The sequence below is a fragment of the Budorcas taxicolor genome, chromosome 13, assembly GCF_023091745.1.
Source record: "Budorcas taxicolor isolate Tak-1 chromosome 13, Takin1.1, whole genome shotgun sequence".
Taxonomy (NCBI): Eukaryota; Metazoa; Chordata; class Mammalia; order Artiodactyla; family Bovidae; genus Budorcas; species Budorcas taxicolor.
This window is the reverse complement of record NC_068922.1, coordinates 57,872,428-57,892,354: the sequence shown is the minus strand read 5'-3', so window position 1 is coordinate 57,892,354 and position 19,927 is coordinate 57,872,428. Positions and strand designations below refer to the sequence as shown.

The following is a 19,927-nucleotide window of genomic DNA, read 5'->3' as shown; positions in this document are numbered from 1 at the left end:
TCCCACACCACCTCGGGTCTTCACTTTGGGAAAAGGGGCCCATGATCCCAGGTGGCTCAAGGATTTACTTAGAAACCTCAGCACCTTGCCAGTTTCCTCACCTCTGCCAGAATCACGCTAAGTCCCAAGCTTTGCCTTCGTGAAACAACTGGGTATAAGGATAATCACTTGAATCTGAACTGTGAACTTTCTCTGACCGAGTCTGCATTGCCAGCTGCCTAGTTTATGGGAACAGTGCTGGTCACCACTGTATGCACAGGATGCTCAAAGTCACACTCACGCCAAGCTCTGGGACAGTCAGCAGAGACATGGGGCTGCTGTTCCCACACAGACTAACGTTCATGCCTCCTGCTTTGTACTCATTGTCACCGCTGGGGGCCCACGACACCCGCAGCACTGGGCACACTTTACTTTCAATGTCGTGCTGAAAGATGAGCTCTTGCTCCAGCAGCATCAACAGCACCTCCTGACTTGACTTTCTAACCTGGAAGAGGTGAAAAGGGGCAGCACAGTGTGAGCCCAAGCGCTTCCAGGATCAAGACCAGACTCCCTAAACCGAGTGCCGAGCCAGCCCCTTCTTGCTCCCCTGAGGCTCGCAGGTCTCCTTCAGCCCCCCATCCTCCCTGAGGCCTTAGATCAGGCTGCCAACGGCACCTGCTGCTCCTCAGCGCTCAGGTCACAGGTCACATCCCCCTGTGGGTCAGGTTCCCCAGCTGTACTCTAATGGCCTAACCAGGCCCCACTCCGCCTTCACATCTCCTACGCAAGAGTTCTACATGCACACACACACACACACACACACGCACACACACATTATCCCTGTATGATGACATGTTGATGCCTGTCTTCCCACTGCAGAGTGAACCGGGGGTGGGGGGTACCATGCAGGCATAGGGGTGGAAAGGCAGCGCCGTCCCCAGACACTCTGTAAAGCGTGGGCCAGGAGGATCTGCCCCCCGGGGCGGGACACAAGCATAAATGCTCCTCAGGCCAGAGAAGGGAAAGCTGGGGGGGGGGGGGGGGGGGGGGCTACCTGCCCCTTGTCCTCTGCACCAGGTGAGCAGACATCAGAGCTCAGAGGGCTCCTAAGGAGCTGGAAAGAGAATTTTTTGGAGACATGAAAGCACAGGAAGCTCCAATTTGTGGAGCAAGTAATGAAACAGGCAGCTCATCGCAGTGATAGAGAGCAGGAAAACAGCAACGGGACCCAGAAATGTGCCAGGCAGAGTCACAGGTGATTATAAGGTGGGGGTGGGGGCCAAGCCTGGGAGACTGAAGCCCCGGAGGCTGCAACATCGAAGTTCCTGAGCAGGTGTCAGGTTGAAAACAGTGTTTTAGAAACATCATTCCAGCAGTGGCGGCGATGAAAGGCTGGGACAGGAAGGTCAGCAAGGCAGCCGCTGCAACAAGCCAGGGGGAGTGGGTGGGGGCGGGAAGGGAACCCCCAGCAGTATTACTCAGCACCTGTGACAGTACTCAGTATCTGACTACAGGCAGGGAAAGCCGTCAATCACTCTGAGGTGTCACACAGTTACTGAGTGTCTAGCATGTGCCAAGAGTGGGGACAGGAGAGACCACAAAGCAGAAGTGGCACATGGCAGCGGAGAGGCCAGAGGCAGCAGCCCGGCATGGCAGGGGGAGGCCCCAAGCAGGGGCAGAGCCAGACGTCAAAGGCACTGAGAAGCCTGCCAGGGTGGCAGGGCGAAGGGTGACGCCCCCAAGGTTCTGTCCCCATCAAACCTTGGAATCTCTGAAAGTGATTTGAGGAAAGGCTCTTTGTTGATGTGACTAAACTGATGATCCCGCTGTCACCCAAGGTCATCAGGGTGGGCATGTCATCACCTGTACCACAAGGGTTTCCAGAAGAGAAAGATGGGAGGAGAGAAACGCAAGAGGAGAGAGGCCATGTGAAGATGGAGGCCAAGCCTGGAGTGACACGGCCACAAGCCAAGGAAGCCAGCAGCTGCCAGGGGCTAGAAGAGGCAAAAATGGAGCCCCTGGAGCCTCCGGAGCAAGCATGACCAGGATCTTGGTCTCTGGCCTCCAGGACTGTGAGAAGATACAGCTCTGTTGTTCTAAGCCACTCAGTTTGCAACATAGTCCTCAGGTAGCCCCAGGAAACCAATACACCAAGCAAGAAGAGGGGAGAGGACAGCACACTCATGTGCAGAAATGAGCCCTGCGGAGAAGTCCCGGAGAACAGCATGGGGGTGGCGGCTGGATGGCAAAGTGAAGGCTGAAAGGCCAGGGAAATCAGATGGGTAAGGTTGCCAGGGAAATGGCAACCCACTCCAGCGTTCTTGCCTGGAGAATCCCAGGGACAGGGGATCCTGGTGAGCTGCCATCTATGGGGTCACACAGAGCCGGACACGACTGAAGTGACTTAGCAGCAGCAGCAGCAGCAGCCAGGGTCCCACTGATATTTGTGGTGGTCACTCAGGTGTGGCAGGGAGTCCAGGGAGAAAAAGCAGAGGTGTGACAAGATCCTCTCAGCCTCAGTGAAGGTGAAAGTGCTGAAACCCCAAGGGTTCTAGATGCCGAGAGCAGGTGAGGGGCTCCTGGGCAGTGACACTTCTAACTCTGACCAGGCCTGGACTCAGGGGTGGTAGACAGAGAGGAGAAGGTTCCCCTGCATGCACGTGGTCCCAGAAACCCAGAGGACTCAGGCTCTCTGACCAAGATGGAGAAAACAGGAGAGATAAGATTGAAGATGAAGAGAACAGGTTTGGGCACTGGAGCATTGGAGTTCCACGTGGTGCGGGGCACTGAGCTTGGGAGGGGCAAGGTCAGGGACCTGCTGATAAGCAGCGTCCAGGTGTCCACATGCACTCTCTTATTCAAGGACTCCGACACGTGCGGTGTGACCATAACGCCCTGCGTGAGAGGGACACCCCAAGCCAGGGCAGTGTCTCCTACATTCGAGGGAGACCGGGGTGAAGGAGGGCCCACTGTGGTTCTCACCATATCTGTGACCTATAACAAAAACAAAAAGGTCTGAAGCAAAATTCTAAAATGTTAACATTTGCTAAATATGAGCAGTGCATATATGGGTATTTATGACATAATCCTCCCACATGATTAAAATATTTTATAACATTAAAAAAAATTAAAACTGCTTTTGAAAAGAAGTAAAAACCTTAGATTTCAGAATGAGATTTGTTGAGTCCAAGGGAAGAGACCTCTCACTGGCTTCAGCACCACCAGCCGCAGAGCAGAGCCCTGATCAGGAGCCCCCTTGGGGGTCCTGGCTGTAGCACAGACGCTTGGAGAAGGAGTGATGGTACACCCACTCGGGAGTCAAGGCCACAAAAAGGAGGGAGCCTTAGGTATGATTATAAGCAGAAGAGAAAAGCCAGCAGGAGAGACTGAGAAGCTGTGAACAAGAGACGGGACCCAAGAGGGGAAGGAAGACATTAGGCCGGAAAGGGGGGTGGGACGTCTCTTACCCCGAGCAGAGACAAGTAGCCCAGGACAGCAACATCACCAAAGGGAGAGTTCACAGCCAACACAGTTCTGAAAATCCACCAGCTACCAGTCCCTGTGCCCAGTCACAGAGATGGAGATAATCCAGATGCTGGTGTCAGGGGCTCAGAGCCTTGAATGGGAGGGAAACTACTGGTTAGGATATCCAGCACCATGGGCGATCCCAGAGTCATCCTCCACCAGATGGGCCTCAGGAGCCCGGACTCCCAACACACATGAGCGCACACTTTGGCACCCTGGCCTCCTCACCGCTAAAGCAAGGATGAACGCCCAGCGGGCCCGTTCTCCCTGGGGTGGGTAGGAAGAGGAAACCAGACCGCGTACATCACATGGTGAGAGCTCAAGAAATTGCAGCTCTTGGCAATCGCAGCAGTCATGGTGATAATACTGCTATCATGCCCAATTTTGTGAATTTCATACCTCACAGGAGTCACTGCATGTTCAGTGGCCATGAAAAGCACCTGATGAGGAACAGAGAACCGCAGGCAGGCCCAAAATGCAGAGGCCGGATGGGAGCTGGCACGCCCCCTGCCGCATGCAGCAAAACCTGCATCTCTGCCTCAGGGGCCTGCGGGCCTGCCCACAGGGTGGCTGTGGCAGGGGCCGGGGAATAGTATCTGCTGTGGGCAGCAGAGAGGGGTGTGGAAGGAGCAGGGAGGTCAGCATGAGCAGAAGGGAGGGACTGGCTGCCTGCGGTGTCCACAGTGCGCTGGGGACGGCCGGCCCATGGAGGAGGCTGGGCTGTGCCTCAGGGCTGTAAGGAGGCTGAAGACTATTCAGTAAGTTGCACGTATGGATGTGAGAGTTGGACTGTGAAGAAGGCTGAGCACCGAAGAATTGATGCTTTTGAACTGTGGTGTTGGAGAAGACTCTTGAGAGTCCCTTGGACTGCAAGGAGATCCGACCAACCAGTCCATTCTGAAGGAGATCAACCCTGGGATTTCTTTGGAAGGAATGATGCTAAAGCTGAAGCTCCAGTACTTTGGCCGCCTCATGCGAAGAGTTGACTCATTGGAAAAGACTCTGATGCTGGGAGGGATTGGGGGCAGGAGGAGAAGGGGATGACCCAGGATGAGACGGCTGGATGGCATCACGGACTCGATGGACGTGAGTCTGAGTGAACTCCGGGAGATGGTGATGGACAGGGAGGCCTGGCGTGCTGTGATTCATGGGGTCGCAAAGAGTAGGACACGACTGAGCGACTGAACTGAAACTGTGACTGCATTTCATTTCTGTGTTCAAAGATGACAGGCGGGAGCAGAGGGGTGTCCTCACGGGGTTTTGGATTTGTCACAGAAACAAAGGAGACTTGGGTCCGACTAGACCTGGGAGGAGAGACGAGGAAGGATGTGGATGGTCCCCAGATGTGGTTCTGGGAGACTGAATAAAGTGGACAGTGGTTCCCTTCCTCACGAGAGCGGATGAAGACTGCAGGCCGCTATCTTCTCTGGGAAGGGGAAGGCAAGGTCAGGGGCCAGGGGTGAGGCAGGGAGAGTGGAAGAGGCTTGATGGAAGTGGGGAAGGTCTGAAGAAGCTGCCACGGTGATGTGGAAAGCAGCTGAGGAGGGACAAGCAGGGCTGCGGGCAGCACCACAATTCCAGCACCAACTGGAGCCCATACATTTGCGATGGCACCAATCAATGCACCATTGGCAACGGGGATGGGAGAAGCAACGGGCTGGGGAGGGGCGGGCAGAGCCGCGAGCCTGGGAGCAGAGCCCACAGGGTAAAAACGGAGAGTGACGGTGGAGACAGGCCGGAAGGGTGGGTGGGCTGAGAGAGGGAGCAGCTGAGGAACAGCAGGAAGTAAAGGCAGGGTTAGGGAGTCAGGAGACAGAGGTCTCCAGGGCGGCAAGCTCAGGGTGGTGGGAAATCCCAGCGGATGGCATCTCCATTCGAGAAGGCAGTTGCGGGGCCCCCGGGGCGGGGCGGGGCGGGGGCAGTGACCCCGGGCAGTGGGGGCGCGTGAGCAGCAGAGGCTGACAGCAAGTAGCGCTCACTCTTGGCCATGTGTCTCTCTCCTCAGGAGACACAGGCTGGGTGTCAGGAACCACACTCGAGCCTAGGATCAAAACCACAGTTCCTGGGCTTCCCTGGTGGGCCAGTGGTTAAGAACCCACCTGCCAATGCAGGGGACACTGGTTTGTTCCCTGGTCCGGGAAGACCCCACATGCCATGGGGTGAATAAGCCTGTGCTACTGATCCTGCGCTCTGGAATCCCTGTTCTGCAACAAGAGAAAAGGCTCTGCAGCAAAAAGCCTGTACACCGCAGCTAGAAAGCAGCCCTCGCTCACCCGCACTGGAGAAGGCCCAGCACAGCCAAAAACAAATATCTTAAAAAAAACAACCGAAACACACCACAGTCCCTGACTCCCTGCTCTGGAGTCAAATATGTGACCTTGACACAGAACAAAGGTCAACGAGACTGTCAGATCCCCCCGACCCAGCAGAACCTCACGTTTAAGAATGCATCCAAAGGGAAAACAAACCAAGAGAAAAATAAAACTTCACCTTTTATGAGGCTCATTGCATCTACAGGACAAGAAAAACGCTGAAAGAGAGCTAAGCATTCAAAACAAAATTAAAAATATAGAGATGATGAAGACATATCATGTCTGTGACACGCAGACGAGCTTCCTCGGGTAGAAAACCTGTCCTGCTCATCTCTTCATCCCCAGCACGCAGCGCCAGACTTGGCGCATAATAGGCACTCAGAAGCTGTCTGAACAAATGAACGGATGGAGGAAACTGCATCCCATTATGATTAGACCCATGCAGGAGGATAAAAAAAAAGTAAGCCCTTGGAGGAGAAAATGCAAAAATAATCAAAATACTGATATTAGGAGAGTGCAGGCAGGATGACTTCTTTACTTATTTAAAAACTATGCCTAATCCTAGCACATTGTCTAATAGTTAGAGGGGAGTATTTGCTCTTTAAAAAGGCCTGGATCAAGGGAAGAAATACAAGTCAAAACTGAAGAATTTCTTGGGACTTCCTTGGTGGTCCAGTGGTTAAGAATCCATGGTGCAGGGGACATGGTTTGATCCCTGGTCGGGGAACTAAGATCCCACATGCCTCAGGGCAACTAAGCACTACCCTTACAGCTAGAGAAGCCCATGGGCCGCAATGAATACCCAGCGCAGCCAGAATAAAATAAATAAAACCAATTTTTTTTCAATGTATAATTCTTGGTGATGACAGTAACCAAAAAAAGAAAAAACTTGGCATGTAAAAAACTGCAAATACATTTAGCCTTTGTGGAAATCCATCCCCCAAATAAACTGGCAGAAATAGAAATGACACAAAGTTACTTGCTGCAACAATTTTAACATGCCAAAGGGCAGGCACAGCGTCAGGTCTAGGGTAAAGCACAGTGGAGCACTGTGATGATAGAGAAAGCGTTGGGATGCCTCCTCCAGCAGACCGGGCTAACCTCGGGACCCCACGACAATGGGGACGGCCACGGGCAGAGTGCCAGGTACAGTACTCCACTCACGCCTGAGAAGGGAGCAAGGCAGCATAGGGTACAAGGACGCACATGCATCTGCTGCGAGCTATGTGTGTGTGTGTGGGGGTAATTTTTAAAGGCGAGGATAAACCAAAACCTAATGAAAATGGCTCTCCGTGGCGGCAAGAGAGAGGATGGTGAGGGAGGCAGGAGTGGAAATCAGATTTCTCTAAATGTACTTTCTTTCACAGTTTTGACTTTAGAATCATGTAAAAACATTTTAAATAATTACACATCTAAATTAAATCAACACGTAAAAGCTAAAGCAATCCCTAAAAATGAAAAATAAATGAAAACAAATGAGCTTAACTGTGTATCAAGATGGTAGCTTAACCACAAAAAGAAGTGTTAGTGCAAGTGACTTTAAAGCACACTGATAGTAATATGCCTGTGCCATCTCCAGCAGGAAAGAGCCTGAAAGCAAAAAGAACTGCAAAGAAATCGTAAACTATACTCAGTAATTCTACCAGGCTGTTAGTAATAATATTGCTATTTTTATTTTAGATACACATACACCAAACACACATAAATACCATTAAGAAGGCAGATTTATACTATGTAAAAAAAATCAAATAAAAAGATACAAATATAAAATTAAGTAAGTAAAAGCCCTTATAGGGCTTCCTCGGTGGCTTAGTGGTAAAGAATCTGACTGCAATGCAGGAGATGGAGGAGACCTAGGTTCGATATTTGGGTCGAGAAGATCCCCTGGAGGAGGGTATAGCACCCCACTCCAGTATTCTTGCCTGGAGAATCCCATGGACAGAGCAGCCTGGAAGGCTACAGTCCATGGGGTCACAAAGAGTCGGACACGACCGAAGCAACTTAGCACACAGGTACAAAAGCCCTATAATCCTAAATTTGAGTAGGAAATATCAATATAAACTCAAGAGGAATTGTTATTTTTTAAGAAAATAAATCGCTCTGTCACTAAAAGCCATGACCAGTCTTGTAACAGTAAGTACCTCTGGTATCCACGTTCTGGCTTCGAATTATCATTTCCCTCATAAAGGAACCAGGGTTCCTTGGAGAAATGGCTGATTCCAGGTAGAAGTGAGCTAGTAGCAAAGTCTACTGGGTCACATTAAGAAGATTCAGGAGCCACCTTGAAGGGTTCCACCACTGGTCAAATTAAGACAATTTGATTATCAAAAAGAATAACAATTACGGTGGATTAAGACATATCTAATATGTTAAGATACAGGAGTTCATAATAATGCTCAAAATAAAATTTCAAAACCTAATTGGTAACCTTGAAGGTTATAAGAACACCAACTAATTCTTCTAAAAACTGGCAGATAAAGGGGAAGAGTGCAACATTTAACTTGTCTCCCCTAGACAGTTTTTCAGGGTTACCAAATAGCTGCAGGGGAAGTTCTTTATAGAAGTATTCCAGCTATTAAATTAAGAAGGAATGATAGTAACAGATACATAGTACTATATATAAAATAGATAACCAACCAGGACCTACCGTATAGCATAGGGAACTGCACGCAACATTCTGTTATAACCTATGGGGGAAAAGAATCTGAAAAAGAGTATATATAGCACGTGTATATATATATATATATATATGCATGCATGCACGTATAACTGAATCACTTGGCTGTATACCTGAAACTAACATAACATTGTAAATCAACTGGACTTCAATAAAAATAAAAAATAAATGAAGGAATGATGGAATTAAAGCGTCACAATTTTGCAACCTCTAACAAAATCCTAGATCTGGGCAAGGCTCACTAGTGGCTGCTTAGGGGCCAATGAGGAACTTTATCATAAACAGCTAAGGCTGACAGAACCTAATCCAGTGACCACATGGCTTTTGCGCTTCCTCATTTGATGCAGCAAGAAAACACAGCAACATCTAAAAAGTGTTCTCTCAGCACTACACAAAAATCTGAGTCTGACTGAGCCTCTAGACTTCACCAATTTGGACGGAACACTGGGAATATAGGAACTTCTCAAATGGCACTGGAAATGCAATCAGCCAGATCCCAAATGCAGGAAACCCTATAGGACTGATAACCTAGTATATCCTAAACAAATAAATAGCAGGGGAGGAAGAACTACTACAGATTAAAGGAGATTTTTCATATACAACAGTATATGAAACTTTGGAGTATTCTGATTTGAACAGAATATCTGCAAAAAGCAGCTGTATGAGAAAACTGGCAAAATCTGAACAGGACTAGATATTAGATGATATTATTCAGGAACCACTAAAAATTTTTATACTTGTGATAATGGTGCTGTCATTACGGGAGTTTTTAAGTGTCTGTATTTCTTAGGGAGCAATACTAATGCATGTATAGTTGAAATGTCTGGGGACTGCTTTTATCTGGGTAAGAAAAATGAAGGAAGATTGGTCAAATGTTAACGACAGTTGGAGCTGGGCGGAGAGTACGTGGACATTCATTTTAATACCTCTTGGACTACTGGATGTGTTTGAAATTTTCCATAATAAAAAGTTGTTTTTTTTTTTAAAGAGAAATAGCTCATGATAATAAGAATGCAGGCCTTCTATTTTCCTACATGATTAAAGAAACTGGGCAAAAACAGACCTTTTGTTCTGGAGTCACTAAATCCTAAGTAGCTGTTCTCTGAATTATGAATATCAGCTAAAGTAAGACAAAAGAGAATTTGCTGCAGAGACCTTCAGGTTGTAATTTTTCACAACAATGATTGTCTGGATCTGTGAGGTACCACACCATGATGGGTTTGAGGCATTCAGAGAGCACCACTGGAAAATCTGATCTGTTTTCTTATAGAAAAATGGCAAGAGCAGGAATTTGCTCCATCAGCTCAGTCCGGACTGTGGGCTCTGCAGCAATCAAAAAAAAAAAAAAGAGCAAAAGAATTATATAAGAATAAGCCAAGCATCTTATACAGTATATACTGATAGTTTCTAAGCTTTTCTTACTAAAATACTTCATCAAGGAAATTAGACAAATGCAGTTTAAAAATCATTTCCAATTTAGAGTGCTTATGCTACAGACAAGCTTAAAAAGCTAATAAGCTATAGGGCAATATAAAAACATAAAAAGAAGAGAGAATGACAACTCTATTATAACAAGCCGTATATAAATCGAAGTGGGAACAGGAGGTCTGCGTGCTGGGCCAGGGTCCAAAACCCATTACAACTAATGGCATATATGCCAGACCTATGGGTTGTGCTTATTTAAATTCTAGCCAGAATGTATACATTATAAACAATCCTTTCATAAATGTGCTCCCCCACAATCCACGCATCCCAATTACTTTGGAGGCACAGCATTAAACAAAAGAGCGGCTCTAGCTCCAATATACCACATTAAATTTAACACAAATGTATAATTGCTTCAGCACTGTAAATGGTGACTCATTTACAAAGAGAATCCATTTAAGGACTCAAAACATCCACTTGGGCCTTTTTAAAAGCATTGTGTCACATTAAAATATATGAATATTTTAAACTAATAGGAGAGCTATATGAAAGGCTTATTTTTCTATTTTCTAGTAAAAGGATCAAAATCTAGAGCAAGTGTAAGATTTTGGAAACTTTCTGAAGCTGTTCACCAGACATTATCCATGCAGAGGACAAGTAGGGGTACAGAGCAGCTGTCAGTACTGGCAATAAGATGAGTGACTAGTACCCCACTAACTCATTTTACTAATCGCAACTCTGTGTGTTTGAGGTGGTGGCGGGTGGGGGGTGGGGTGCCGGGAGGGGGGCGGTAGATGGACAATGTCTTAGTATCTACCATAAGGTAGTGTGCTTTTCTTCTGAGACAGCAATTACGGAGAGGTACAAAGAGAAAGAAAAATCAAGATTAGCCTACAAAGATCATGAGGGAAACTAATGATTGGGATTATTCTAATCCAAAGGACTTCTTTTGACTTGGTATTTCTTAGCAACCAGTTCAGTTCAGTTCAGTTCAGTTCAGTCACTCAGTCGTATCCGACTCTTTGCAACCCCATGAATCACAGCACGCCAGGCCTCCCTGTCCGTCACCATCTCCCGGAGTTCACTCAGACTCACGTCCATCGAGTCCGTGATGCCATCCAGCCATCTCATCCCGGGTCGTTCCCTTCTCCTCCTGCCCCCAATCCCTCCCAGCATCAGAGTTTTTTCCAATGAGTCAACTCTTCTCATGAGGTGGCCAAAGTACTGGAGTTTCAGCTTTAGCATCAGTCCTTCCAAAGAAATCCCAGGGATGATCTTCAGAATGGACTGGTTGGATCTCCTTGCAGTCCAAGGGACTCTCAAGAGTCTTCTCCAACACCACAGTTCAAAAGCATCAATTCTTCGGTGCTCAGCCTTCTTCACAGTCCAACTCTCACATCCATACATGACCACTGGAAAAACCATAGCCTTGACTAGATGGACCTTTGTTGGCAAAGTAATGTCTCTGGTTTTGAATATGCTATCTAGGTTGGTCATAACTTTTCTTCCAAGGAGTTAGCATCTTTTAATTTCATGGCTGCAATCACCATCTGCAGTGATTCTGGAGCCCAAAAAAAATAAAGTCTGACACTGTTTCTACTGTTTCCCCATCTATTTCCCATTAAGTGATGGGACTGGATGCCATGATCTTCGTTTTCTGAATGTTGAGCTTTAGGCCAACTTTTTTGCTCTCCTCTTTCACTTTCATCAAGAGGCTTTTTAGCTCTTCTTCACTTTCTGCCATAAGGGTGGTGTCATCTGCATATCTGAGGTTATTGATATTTCTCCCAACAATCTTGATTCCAGCTTGTGCTTCTTCCAGTCCAGCGTTTCTCATGATGTACTCTGCATAGAAGCTAAATAAGCAGGGTGACAATATACAGCCTTGACATACTCCTTTTCCTATTTGGAACCAGTCTGTTGCTCCATGTCCAGTTCTAACTGTTGCTTCCTGACCTGCATACAGATTTCTCAAGAGGCACGTCAGGTGGTCTGGTATTCCCATCTCTTTCAGAACTGTCCACAGTTTATTGTGATCCACACAGTCAAAGGCTTTGGCATAGTCAATAAAGCAGAAATAGATGTTTTTCTGGAACTCTCTTGCTTTTTCCATGATCCAGCGGATGCTGGCAATTTGATCTCTGGTTCCTCTGCCTTTTCGAAAACCAGCTTGAACATCAGGGAGGTCACGGTTCACGTATTGCTGAAGCCTGGCTTGGAGAATTTTGAGCATTACTTTACTAGCATGTGAGATGAGTGCAATTGTGCTATAGTTTGAGCATTCTTTGGCATTGCCTTTCTTTGGGATTAGAATGAAAACTGACCTTTTCCAGTCCTATGGCCACTGGTGAGTTTTCCAAATTTACTGGCATATTGAGTGCAGCACTTTCACAGCATCATCTTTAAGGATTTGAAACACCTCAATTGGAATTCCATCACCTCCACTAGCTTTGTTTGTAGTGATGCTTTCTAAGGCCCACTTGACTTCACATTCCAAGATATCTGGTTCTAAATTAGTGATCACATCATCATGATTATCTGGGTCATGAAGATCTTCTTTGTACAGTTCTTCCGTGTATTCTGACAAAACTCACAAAATACAAAAAGTCCTAACTGCCAGGACAAACAGCATTCAGAGTCCTTCAGTTCAGTTCAGTTCAGTCGCTCAATCGTGTCCGACTCTTTGCAACCCCATGGACTGCAGCACACCAGGCTTCCCTGTCCATCACCAATTCCCAGAGCTTACTCAAACTTATGTCCATCGAGTCAGTGATGCCATCCAACCATCTCATCCTCTGTCGTCCCCTTCTCCTCCTGCCTTCAATCTTTCCCAGCATCAGGGTCTTTTCAAATGAGCCAGTTCTTCCCATCAGGTGGCCAAAGTACTAGAGCTTCAGCTTCACCATCAGTCCGTCCAATGAATGTTCAGGACTGATTTCCTTTAGGATGGACTGGTTGGATCTCCTTGCAGTCCAAGGGACTCTTAAGAGTCTTCTCCAATACCACAGCTCAAAAGCATCAATTCTTCAGTGCTCAGCTTTCTTTATAGTCCAACTCTCACATCCATACATGACTACTGGAAATACCATAGCTTTGACTAGACAGACCTTTGTTGGCATAGTAATGTCTCTGCTTTTTAATATGCTGTCTAGGTTGGTCAAAGCTTTTCTTCCAAGGAGCAAGCATCTTTTAATTTCATGGCTGCAGTCACCATCTGCAGTGATTTTGGAGCCCCCCAAAATAAAGTCTCTCAATGTTTCCACTGTTTCCACTGTTTCCCTATCTATTTACCATGAAGTGATGGGACTGGACGCCATGATCTTAGTTTTCTGAATGTTGAGTTTTAAGCCAACTTTTTCACACTTTCACTTTCATCAAGAGGCTCTTAAGTTCTTCTTTGCTTTCTGCCATAAGGGTGTTGTCATGTCTAAGGGTCTGCATGTCTGAGGTTACTGATATTTCTCCTGGCAATCTTGATTCCAGCTTGTGCTTCATCCAGCCTGGCATTTTGCATGATGTACTCTCCGTATAAGTTAAATAAGCAGGGTGACAATATACAGCCTTGACATTCTCCTTTCCTGATTTGGAACCAGTCTGTTTTTCCATGTCCTTAGTCATTCTAATTTTCTAAAAGTAAGGATAATCTGATGCCAACTAAGAGGCCATTCTTCATGACAAAAATCTACTCATGGTTAGACACTGTGTATAGTTTCCCAGTGAATAAACAGGTTTTACTTTAAATTAGCTATCAAAGCTGATACACAATTTCTTGGAAAAGCACACCTTAAAAGTAGAAGCCTCCAGTCCCTGTACAAACCTGCGTCTTCTGACAATCTGACCATGATGCCCATTACTGTCAGGAAGTCTTCTTCATTGTTACTGAAGTCCATGAAGATATCAAGGAGCCCTCGGGCCATAACTTGACAGTGGAGATGAGAAAGGGTCCACACAGTTACGTGTGCTCACTCCAGCATGTGCTCCGAGCAGGTAATGCAATCAGGGTGCACCTACATCCAGAGGGAGAAAACCCCATCAAGGGATGTCTGAAGGCGGTCATTCAACATGGGTCCACATCCTCTAGCAAGGGGACCCATATCCTCCAGGCTGGCAGTCTCTGGAGGTCAAAACTGTCCATGTGCACAAAAGAAAACCTTTTTCTCTTTCTCTGACAGATTCTTCAGGCCTAGATAGACTTGGAAAAGAGGTCCCATGACAGCGGGAGGGAATTAAGTGACCAGCAAATGCAGAAGGAAAAGGTCCAAAGGGACATCTGATGGCCACCTCAATCCCAAATGGCCTCCCCCTGAGTGTCAGTACTGCTCCGTGGCTGCCCCTCCCCAGGATGTGACCATCAGAAGTGGCTACTGTTGCTGTTGTTCACTCTCAGTCATGTCTGACTCTGCAACCCCATGAACGGCAGCACATGAGGCCTCCCTGTCCTTCACTCTCCCAGAGTTTGCTCAAACTCATGTCCATTGACTTGGTGATGCCATCCAACTATCTCATCCTCTGTTTTCCCCTTCTCCTCCTGCCCTCAGTCTTTCCCAGCATCAGCATCTAGACATTGTCAAATGCCTATCGGGGGCAAAATTCCACCCTGGTTTGAGAACCACCGTGTTAAAGGATGCTTGGCTACGACGTTGACAACAATCCCATGAATCTAAACTTACTTCACACGAAGGTTTAAAGACAAAACACAAAGACCAAAAAAAGCCGCAATGAGGTAACATTACTCCCCCGAGAGGAACTAAAATTATAATTATAATACCTAGTGCTGGGCAAAGATAGGGACCATAGAAACTCAGACTTTGTGGGAATGCAAAATAGCGCAGGTTATTCAGAAAACAATCTGGCAGTTTCTCAAAAAGTTAAATACACACTTATCATTCAACACAGAGATTCCCTCTTAGGTATTTACCCAAATGAAATGAAAACATATGTCCACACAAAGACTTGTACGCCAATGTTCACGTTATCAGCATTCACAACAGTCACAGAATGAAAAAAATCTCCATGTCTGTCAAAACACAGAATATCCATTCAATGGAACACAACTCAGCCAAAAAAAGGAGAGAACTACTGGGGACAACAAGAAAGAATCTCAAATGCATTCTGCTAAGTGAAAGAAGCCAGACAGAGAAGACTACATACCACGTGATTCCATTTACAGGAAATTTTTAAAAAGGCAAAACCTTAGCATCAAAAATCAGATCAGTGGTTGCTTGGGTCAGTGGTCGTGAGACAGCAGAGATAGATAGCAGGAACAAACAAGGACACGGGGAGGATGGAAATATTCACCCTTGACCACGGGTACACACGACATGAGTGCACACATTTACCCCAAACTCACTGCAGGGGACGCTTTAAGTGAGTGGGTTCTATTGCATGAAAAGTATGCCTTGATAAAGGCATTTTAAACAAAGACACTGATGACAGAAGTCAATGCAAGCAGCAGTCGCTAACGCTGGGTGGCCTGGAGGCCGAGGGATGCCTGAGAGGAGGGCCTGGATGCCTGAGAAGAGGGCCTGGACTCCCTGGGAGGTATCTTTGAACAAATGGAAAGGAGTCTCTGCTTGCTCCTCTGGGTCTCTGACAGCCTAGAAATAATACTTGTCTCTGCTTCATTTCCGGCCATGCACTGGAGAACAGCGGAAGACAAACCCACCAGGATATTCAGAAAAAGATGATGGCAATGTGGAATGCAAAGAGGCAATCCAGGAGGAAATTTCACCCGACTAGGCCTGTCCAGGGAGAGGTGTACAGCACCCTCACAATCCCCCGCCCCCGGGATGCAAGGCCAAGGTCTGGCAGCTGGGACTTTTGGGGAAGCCGAAACAGTCAGTCAAGCCCCTGATTACATTCCACTGGACCACAGTGATGGCAGCCTCCCCTGGGAAATTAAGCAGCTAAGATCGCCAATCTGCTTGTAGGGCCACCGAATGGATACCCAGCAGTGCATCCAGCCTCAAGTGGTCCCAGGGGCCCTGCCCTCTTAAGGGGAGCCAGGAAAGCAGTAAGAGAGGGCCCTGGAGCAGAGACACAGACCTTGCGGCAAATACAGAGTGTGAGGGAGTAAAGACACAAACAGGCTGGTGCTCTGGCACCAGCACTTTGGAGAACCTGGCTGTTTGATGCTGGAATGACCTAGCGAGGTCACAGTGGATGAACATAAGCCTCAAGACTTCTCACTGCTTGTTGTGCTGATGACCTGAAAGAACACAGGACAACTGTGTGCCTCAGAAAAGTGTGAGGAAGCTTAAATGAAATCTTGAGATTGTGTCCATGAAGCTCAGTCTGGCTACTTGGTTCATGCTGAGCCCTCTAGCAAGTCAGCCATCAGTCAGTATTATATAGGCAAAGAATTACAATCAAAGTGCCTATCAGAAGAGGGAAGCTAAAATAAATTAGGATGTAGCTATACACTGGCATGCTATACAATCATTATTAAAGGTACCTATAGAAATGCACTGAGTTAGAAAGCTGTCCATGATATATAAAAAGAAAAAACAAGAAAAATAATTTCACATATAGTATGAGCCCATTTCTTAACAAAAAAATGTTTATACATCAATGTGCAATGTGTGTGTGTGTGTGTGTAGGTATGTGTTAGCCACTCAGCCTTGTCCAACTCTTTGTGATCCCATGGACTGTAGCCTACCAGGCTCCTCTGTCCATGGGGTTCTCCAGATGTACAACACGTGTACACAAAAACACTCACATACACATACGCTCATTTAGGAAACATCAGGAAGTCACAGATCCCAACATCCCTCTCAGTAACTGACAGGACAAGAAAAAAATAGATAAGGATATATAAGACCTGAATAATGTTTTCAACAAACTTTCCCAGTTGACGTTGATAGGATAACTCTACCCCAAACTCCTGCACATTCTTTTCAACCACATGTGAAGCATTCAACAAGTAAGAGTAGACACGGAGCCATAAAACAAGTCTCAACAGTTTTAAAGAAGAGAAATCACACACAGTTTGTTCTCTGACCACAAAAGACTTACACTCAGAATCAAGTAACAGAAAGATGCCTGAAAAATTCTCAAATATTTCAAAATTAATCAACACACTTCTAAATAACTTATTGGTCAAAGGAGAGACCATTATGGAAGTTAAGAATACTTTATACTGAAAGGGAATGAAAATATTACTTATAAGAACTTGAAGACACAATTAATACAATACTTAAGTATTCATAATACTTAATACAGTACTTAATGTAAAATGCAAATGTAATAAAAGAAAGACCATAAAAGCAAAATGTTAAGCATCCCTCAGACAAAGTAAGAAAAAGAACAGCAATTAAATCCCCATCCAGAAAAAAATAAAAACCTCCAAGGAAGAAAATAATACAGATTAGAGCAAAAATTAGAAAACTAGAAAATGAACATACAACAGAGAAATTCAAAGGCAAAAGTTGATTCTTCAAAACAACTAATAAAATGGATAATCCTCTGGAAAGAATTATCTGGGAAAAGCAAAGAGAAAAGGCAACAAGAGCCAACAACAGGATGGAAAATGGGGCTATTCTATAGATTTCGTAGACAATAGAAAGAAAATCACCATTTTCCAACAGACAATGAAATAACAGATCTAAGCAATGATTATTTGTGACCACTAAAATCATTAGAAGAAAGGTTGGTGGGGAATTTTGTAATGAAAGAATCAAACACCTGTGCCCACTGCTCAATATTAACAGCTCTAAGAGTGGGACAATCAGACCCCGTCTCACGATGTTTTGTGATAAGAAGTACACAAAAAAATATAAAGTATTGTTTTAAAAAAAAAAAATTGAAGCAGAATCTAATCAAGTCTCCAGGTTTAATTTTCAGTTTACAGAAAATACAGAGAACAAAGGAACACATTAAATTACACCATGAGAATAATGATCACAAATCCAGAATGTGAAAAATTCTGCAAGACTAATGATCCCTTCAACAAATAAGTGATGTAGGGGGAAGATGAGAGGGAGAATCAATGAGAGAGTAAAAGAGATTTAATATCAAAAGGAAAAAAAAAAACTATAAACAAAAAATAAGACTTGAGAGACAACATCTATGTAATGAAATGTGTGGACTTTATTTGGATCAGGATTCAAATCAACCAACCATTAAAAGGCGTTTTGAGACAGTCAGGGGAAATTGGGATGCATTACTGTTAATTTTGTGGACTGTGATAATGATATTACAGTTAAATTTATGTCTTTAGTTGGATAAAATTATATAATATCTAAGATTTGCTTTAAAATGCACTGAAAAATTCCATGGACAGAGGAGCCTGGTAGGCTACCATACAGGGAATGCCAAGAGTCAGACACTGCTTAGTAACTAAACCACCACCACACTAGCAAAAGAACATAAAAGTTCTACAGAAAAATGATCAAAATTTTACTGGGACATTAAAGGAAACCTAAGTAAATGGAAAGATATACCATGTCTATGGATTGGAAGTCTAAATATTGTACTGTATTGAGGGCAAGTCTCCCCAAATCGACATAAAGATTCAATGCGAGCCCAATCAAAACTCTAATAGGTGTTATTTTTGTTTTGCTCTATTAAAAACTGATGAGCTGATTTTGGAATTTATATGGAAATGCAAAGGACCAAGCCTAACAAGTTATGTCAAAGAAGGAAGACAAGGTGAGAACTCTTTCTCTATCAAATATAAAGACTTACTACAAATCTATAGTAATCAAGACGGCGTGGTTCTGGTTGCAGGGGAGACAAATGGACCACTGGGAAAGGAGACAGTCCAGACAGTCATGAACAGACACCAGATCATAACAGGCGGCACTGGGGAGAGGTCGTATAAAGTGTTATTGTGACAAGTTAAGACGAACCAAAGAGCTTCTTGAGGAGGGGGAAAGGGGAGAGTGAAAAAGCTGGCTTAAAACTCAACTTTCAAAAACTAAGATCATGGCATCTGGTGCCATCATTTCATGGCAAACAGAAGGGGGAAAAGTATGAACAGTGACAGACTTCATTTTCTTGGGCTCCAGAATCCCCACAGACGGTGACTGCAGCCATAACATTAAAAGACGCTACTCATGGGAAGGAAAGCTATAACAAACCTCAACAATGTATTAAAAAGCAGAGATACCACTTTGCTGACAAAAGTGTATAGTCAAAGCTATGGGTTTTCCAGTAGTCATGTACAGATATGAGAGGTGGACCAAAAAGAAGTCACAGAACAATTGATGCTTTTGACTTGTGGTGCTGGAGAAGACTCTTGAGAGTCCCTTGGACAGCAAGGAGATCAAACCAGTCAATCCTAAAGGAAATCAACCCTGAGTATTCACTGGAAGGACTGATGCTGAAGCTGAAGCTCCAATAATTCGGCCACCTGATGCAAAGAGCCAACTCATTGGAAAAGACCCTGATGCTGGGAAAGATTTAAGAGAAGGGGACAACAGAAGCTGAGATGGTTGTATGGCATCACCAACTCAAAGGACATGAGTGTGAGCAAACTCTGGGAGACAGTGAAGGACAGGGAAGCCTGGAGAGCTATTGTCCAAGGGGTCACAAAAGAGTCAGACACAACTCAGCGACTGAACAACAATAAATTGTGACAATTAGGAAAATGAGACTTTCACAGTTTCAGACCTAAATGTGAAAGGAAAAAAAAAAAAAAAAACAACTAGAGACTTTAAAGCAATATGAAAGAACACGCTTATGATCTTCCGGTAGAGGAAGACATTTTAAGGAACTTCAAAGTGCATTAAGGATAAAAGAAAACAATAAATTTAACTACATTAAAAGGAATAACCTCTGGTCACCAACAGAACACCATAATGAAAGCTAAAACACAAGTCACAGAATGAGAGAGGATGTCTGCCATACACAACTGAGAGAGGGTTGAAATCTAGAATACACGAAAAACTCCTTTGTCCATTCACTAGATGACAGTACTATATCAAACTTAAATTTTCTGATTTTGATAACTGTCCTGGGATTATGTGAGTGATGAATGTCCGTGTTGGAAAAATTCACACTGAAGGAT

At 45.1% G+C, this 19,927-nt stretch overlaps 1 pseudogene; it reads right to left on the bottom strand.

Moving 5' to 3' along the window:
- LOC128058070 (serine/threonine-protein phosphatase 4 regulatory subunit 1-like) overlaps positions 1–19,927 on the bottom strand; it is a 64,677-nt pseudogene that overhangs the window by 28,761 nt on the left and 15,989 nt on the right.